This window comes from Gossypium arboreum, chromosome 1, assembly GCF_025698485.1.
Source record: "Gossypium arboreum isolate Shixiya-1 chromosome 1, ASM2569848v2, whole genome shotgun sequence".
NCBI lineage: Eukaryota > Viridiplantae > Streptophyta > Magnoliopsida > Malvales > Malvaceae > Gossypium > Gossypium arboreum.
This window is the reverse complement of record NC_069070.1, coordinates 86,667,050-86,673,756: the sequence shown is the minus strand read 5'-3', so window position 1 is coordinate 86,673,756 and position 6,707 is coordinate 86,667,050. Positions and strand designations below refer to the sequence as shown.

Sequence of the window (6,707 nt, the reverse complement as noted above, 5' to 3'; positions counted from 1 at the left end):
TGATTTTTCCTTAAATTTGGTGAATTCGATGCTCCTAACGCCTTAATTTCATGTTTTATACTTAGGTGAGCATAGGAGAGTGAAAGGAACGAGAAACGGGCTAAAAACAGAGAAAATGGGCCAACATACGAAATCAACACGGCCTGGACTTCCTCACACTGGCAGACCACACGGTCGTGTCAATTTGGCAGAATCAAAGCACGACTCACATGGGTAGACCACACGCCCGTGCGTATTTAACAGGCTTGACCACGGCCTGAAGCAATCGCACACGGGCGTGTCCCTGTCGATCCCAAGTTTAGTCCAATTCAGAAAAAGCCAATTTTGAGGGTTCTTAGGCATTCTAAAGCCTATAAATACACCCTAGAGGAGGAGGAAAAAGGGGGCATAGAGAAGGAAGCAGAGAACTGCTCAAGGAAAGCCGATTGATCCATCTCAGAAGCCGGATTCATCATCAAGATTGAAGATCTCCCCTCAATTTCCTTTCAGGAGTTTTAGGTTTTTGTTTATGTTTTGTATTCATTATTCTTCTGAGATGTTTAGCTTTTTAGTTATGAACTAAAACCCCTAAATACCTAAGGGGAATGAAACCTAAGACAGATCTTGTTATTATTATCTGAATTGTATGATAAATATTTGACTTGTTCTTAATTATGTGCTCTTAATTCTTGTTTTGATATTCTATGATATTGATTCAAGTTAAGCTCTTATCCAGAGGAGGAATAGACCCTGTCTAAGAGTACATTTGTCATAATTAAGTGGAGTTGATTGCGCGCCTAGAGATAGGGTAACAAGATTTTGCCGAATTAGGGTGAAACCTAATAAGGGGATCCATATATCGAGTTAATGCAACCCTCGGGAGTTAATTAGAAAGAGATTTCAATTATTCAACCTAGGGTTAGACATTGTTAGTCTCGAGAGGGATAATAATATAACTTAGGGATTTCTACGGATCAAGTCAAATGAATAAATCGTCCGATTCAAAGTCAAATAACAAGTGAAGTCTAGGTGGATTTTTCCTTAGGTATTGTCTTAATTCAATCGTTTTTCCAAAAGTAATTCCCCAATTCTATTTTCTTTGATTTCTTAGCTTAGTTAATTAGTTAGATAAATAAAATCCTTTTATTTTTTAGACTGGATAATAAAAAGAAAGTTAATACTAGTAGTTTTACTTCCTTTGGGTTCGATAATCCAGTCTTGCTAAAGTTATACTACTGTTCGATAGGTACACTTGCCTTCATCGTGATAATAGTTAGTTTCAAGAACGATTCATTATAAATATTTAAAACCTGTCACGAATATCACGTATCAAGTTTTTGGCACCGTTGCCGGGGAACTAAGATATTAGGAACACTCGATTTTTATTACTTTAGCCATTTAATTTTTCTACAATTTAAGTTTTATTCTAATTTTTATTACTAATTCTTCTTTTTCTCTTTTTTTGGCAGGTTCTTATAGTTTATGACTAGAAGAAACCCGTTAAGACCATTACTTTTTAACAGTGAGATCGATCGCACAGTTCGTAAAAACCAAAGAGAAATAAGGCAAAGCTTAAGATGCACAGAGAACGAGAAAGAAAACGATATTCAAACCACAACCAAGGAGATGGCTAAAAACCAAGAAAATCCGCTACCTCCTACAATTGCTGTTAATCAAAATCCTACTCCGCGCACTATGTATGATTATGCTAAACCTAATTTAACAGGAACTGAGTCAAGTATAGTTAGGCCTGCTATTGTTGCAAATAATTTTGAACTGAAACCTAACACAATTCAAATGATACAACAGTTTTTTCAGTTTGATGGTTTGCAGGACGAGGATCCCAACGCTCACTTGGCAAATTTCCTAGAATTTTGAGATACTTTTAAAGTTAATGGCGTTTCTGATGATGCCATTCGCCTTTGGTTGTTTCCCTTTTCGTTAAGGAATAAGGCTAAACAATGGTTGAACTCGTTACCACGAGGGTCAATCACTACTTGGGAACAAATGACTGAAAATTTTTTATTAAGATATTTTCCACCGGCTAAAACAACCAAATTACATAATGATATCTCTTCTTTTGTGCAGATGGATTTAGGAACACTTTACGATGCATGGGAGAGATACAAGGACCTTTTAAGAAGGTGCCCTCACCATGGGTTACCGCTTTGGCTACAGGTTCAAACGTTCCATAATGGCCTGAATCCTTCGACTCGGCAGATGATTGATGCAGCCGCTGGAGGAACTATCAATAATAAGACACCTGAGATGGCTTACGAATTTATTGAGGAGATGTCATTGAATAACTATCAATGGTAAGTTATGAGAACAAAGCTGACGAAAGCAGCCGATGTTTTCAACCTCAACGCGGTTACTATGCTATCTAACCAAGTAGAACTCTTAAATAAAAAGATTGACGGATTGTGTGGTTCTCCTCTGGTACATCCAGTGATGAGGTGCGATTTGAATGGAGGAGGAGCATGCACAGAATATCAACCCTTCAACCCTAGCATCGAGGAGGAACAAGTCCAATATATGAGTAACAATAACTCTAGATCCCAAAATAACCCATATAGTAACTCTTATAATGCAGGTTGGAGGAACCATCCCAATTTCTCGTGGGGCGGTCAAGGAAATCAAAGGCCACAACATCCTCCGAGTTTTCAAAAACCACTTTACCACCAAGAAAAGAAGCGGAACCTTGAGGAGATGCTAACCAAATTCATCTCGGTGTTAGAAACTCGTTTTCAGAATGCTAATACAGCACTTAAAAATCAACAAGCATCAATCCAGGGGCTCGAAACTCAGATTGGGCAGCTCGCTAAGTTAATTTCCCAATGACCACAAGGTAGCCTGCCAAACAAAACTGAATCTAACCCAAGGGAGCAACTCAACGCAATTGCCATTCAAGATGAGGAAGGGTTAGTTGCAAAACCAAGGCCAGAAACGGTGGTAAGCAAAGGTAAGAATGAGGTCGGCCAAAATAACCTAAAGTCGGTAAGTACAGAATATAAACCTCGTGTGCCATACCCTAATGCGACAAGGAAAGACCGCTCAGACGAACAATTTGGTAAATTCCTTAAACTCTTAAAAAAATTACATATTAACTCACCGTTTATTGAAGCTCTATCGCAGATGCCAAACGCAATGAAATTTTTAAAGGAGCTTTTAGCAAATAAGTGGAAGTTGGATGAGGCTTCCCATGTGAAGCTAAATATAGTTTGCTCAGCTATTCTACAGAATAAACTACCCAACAAATTGAAAGATCCAGGGAGTTTTACAATTCCTTGCTTAATTGGTAGTTTAGATGTTAATAATGCATTAGCTGATTTAGGGGCTAGTATTAAAGTCATGCCTTACAAAATGTTTAAACAACTAGGTCTTGGGAAACCCAAATAGACTAGGATGAGCATTCAATTAGCAGATAAAACTATAAGATTTCCTAGAGGTATTATTGAAGATGTGCTAGTTAAAATCGATAAATTTATATTTCCCGTTACTTCGTTGTTCAAGACATAGAGGAGGATAGCAATACTCCTTTGATTTTAGGAAGGCCCTTTTTAGCAACTGCTAGAACGATTATTGATGTTGGCACAGGTGAGCTCACACTTCGTGTGGGAGATGAAACAATCACCCTTCAAGCTCGCAATTCAGGTAACACATCGAAAATTGAAGGTGATTGTCTAAACCATTCTACTAAAACTGACAATATGGTGCAACCTACTTTGCAGGAAATAAACTTGAAGGAAGTACATGAGCCATTTTCAAGCAATAGTAGAGGACCTATTCATAAAGAACGAAGGCTACAAATCGAGGAGCTAGATGAATGGAAGACACATAAACCGAGAACACACGATAAACCAAAACTACGCCAGAACAAGCTCAATACCTTTCCAAATCAACTTAAGGTTGGAGATAAAGTTTTATTAGATGCCGCAGATCCTCAAATTGTCACTGCCCAATCAAATGAAGAAATTCCTCTTACGGTACTTAGCATTTTCCCATTCGGTACAGTCGAGGTAAGTCATCCCAAGTTTGGCACTTTTAAGGTAAACAATACCCGCCTAAAACCTTATTTTGATGAGATTCATAACAGGAATAAGGAGTATAAACTCCTCTAACCACCTTGACCATTCAATGGAGAGGTAAGTCAAGCTTAGACTATAAATAAGTGCTTCTTAGAAGGCAACCCGAGCACTAACTGTATTAACTTCTTTAAACTTTAGTGTTTAACACCTAACTTATTAACGGAGCTATTGAATACAAGTTTACCACATAGACACGGCCAAACACACGGGCGTGCTTAGGATAGTGTGGAAATAGGGCAAAGATTTTCCCCAGAACGGGCTACGACAAATCATCACAGTCGTGCGACATGGCTGTGGGCGAACCTGCCCAAACAACACGGGCGTCCAAGACGCCAGTGCCTAGAAACTGTGGCCGAACCTGTCAAATTAACACTGGCGTGCGACACACCCATGCCGAGCAACCGTGGGCGAACCTGTCAGATTAACACAGGTGTGGGCCTACATACACGGGTGTGGGAGAAGTGAACAAAGATAGACATGGCCGTGCGACATGGCCGTGTGCACCTACACACCCAAAGAACACGGGCGTGGGCCAAATGTCAGACGCGCCCAAATTCAAAATTCACGAATCACACGAGAAAAAATTGGGGAACACAGGCGTGTCCCCTAGCTGTGTGTCCCCAAATCTATAAATACCCTTCACTATTCATCATCTTCTTCACCCAAAATCCCTAACCCTAGCCGCTGCAAGCCACACGGCCTCCCTGTTACGCCCGTGCGCTTCCTCCAACTCTATTTCTGACGCCCATTCTCATCTTTTTAGCATTTGTTTACTCTTTTCTCTTTTATTTTACTTAGTTCTAATTCTAATTACCATGTTAATCTTCATTTATCCCATACTATTTCCATTTTGCAATCATTCAAATCCTATTGTTAGATTAGCTACCATTTATTTCATGCGGCATTTTTCTTTATTACTTCATGATTTCTCAAGCCCCATTTACGTATTCTAAGTCAATATTCACTTGCTTATTATTCTTTGCCATTATAATCCATGCATTGTGATACATTCATGCTTTTTACATTTCCATCAAGTTCTTTGCCATTTTGACTTTCATACTAATACCACGACATTATGCCATAAAATTTATTGTTTTGGTTAGGTTTGTTAGAGTTAGTAGTTGTGCCTGAAATTATTTATGACCTTTTCCTTATTGAATTTTTTTACATTTTACCTTATCCAATCATCAAAATGAATAATGGTTTTGCTCGTAGGTATACCATGTCATCTTCACGAGGAAGGAAAGCCGCCGTCCCTACTTCGAAGAAAAAAAAGGGAGCGTCATCTTCTTTGGGTCCTATCGCGAAAATTTGTCACTCTTTCCTACAGTTCCCCATTTGGGCGCCAAGAAGAACTTTTCCAGATTCTACGGGCCCGACCCTTGGAAGTGGGCCGCGCTAGAACAAGTCCAACTCGCGGATGCAATTCGGGCCCTCCTTACCACCGATCCTTGGGGATTTTTCTTTGAGATTATCGAGCCGACATATCTCGAACTCATTATGGAACTCTGCTCAACATTCCATCTTCAGACCATGATTGCCCATTTTGATGACCCAAGAATAATCTAATTTCGCCTCGGTGGTCTAGTCCTCCAGTTGAATGTCCCAGAGTTCGAAACCGCACTGGGCCTTTACACTAAGGAGTTTATGAAGGAGAATAAGCTCCACGCTCTCAATCGCCACATCCATCAGTCTCCTTCACAGTGTTGGAACGCCCTCACCCCCGGCGCTGCCTCCTACAATCCTAGCAGCTCCAAGGCATCGCCTTTCCCTCCATCTCTGAGGTACTTACATGCCATTTTGGCTCACACGTTAATAGGAAGGCGAGAGAGCACTGACGCCGCCAACACTCACGACGCCTACTTTCTAGGGTGTATGTCGCACGGGCACGTCATAGACCTTGCTTATTTCGTTGCCCTCGCCATTCAACATCAGATGGAGTGGCATAGGAAGGGGGTCATCTCCATTGGGCCCTATGTGACGCGGTTGGCTCGGCACTTCGGGCTCTACAACACAGCAGCCCAATCATCCTCCCTCACTCTCATGGGCCAGATGTCCCCACAGGGCATCTCAAGCATGCTAAGTATGAGGATGATCGAGAAGTGACGTGGCATCTTCCCTTCTCAGTACCGTCTTGCCCAATCCACCGAGAAGGAGGCCCCCGAGGACATTACTGATGATGTCCCTCCACATCACGAGGACCTACCGTTTCAACCACCACCTCCTTCTCGTCCAGTTCATGCGGCAGCTTCATACGCTGACATCTCTGAGCGCCTTACCTGATTCGAGCAATAGTGTTTTCAGCGCTTCGATAACATTGATGCTACTTTACAGCAGATTTGTCAGCACTTCCACATCTCATCGCCACGCCCACCTCGCGAACCATCTAGCGATGAAGATGTTTAAATTTTTATTATTATTTATTTTTATGTTTTGACTTTTATTTTAAAACTACTTTTATTTTTCTTTAAGCTTGTTTTTATTAGTTTTTATAATTTCTATTTAACAATTTTTACTTTCGGCTATTTCATATCGAGTAATTATGCTTCCTTATATTTCCTAAAAAATTCCTAATTCTGTCACAGTTATGAAGAGCTGCTAAGCTCATCATCGCATAGGAACTAAAAACTCCACCGGGAA

General features: G+C 40.6%; 1 non-coding gene across 1 annotated transcript; it reads right to left on the bottom strand.

Annotated features, from left to right (window-relative positions):
• Nucleotides 1-2,035: 2,035 nt before the first annotated feature.
• Nucleotides 2,036-2,141, bottom strand: LOC128282232 (small nucleolar RNA R71). The gene has a single exon (XR_008272438.1). It is a non-coding gene; the product is annotated as a small nucleolar RNA R71 (small nucleolar RNA).
• Between the last annotated feature and the right edge of the window lie 4,566 nt (nucleotides 2,142-6,707).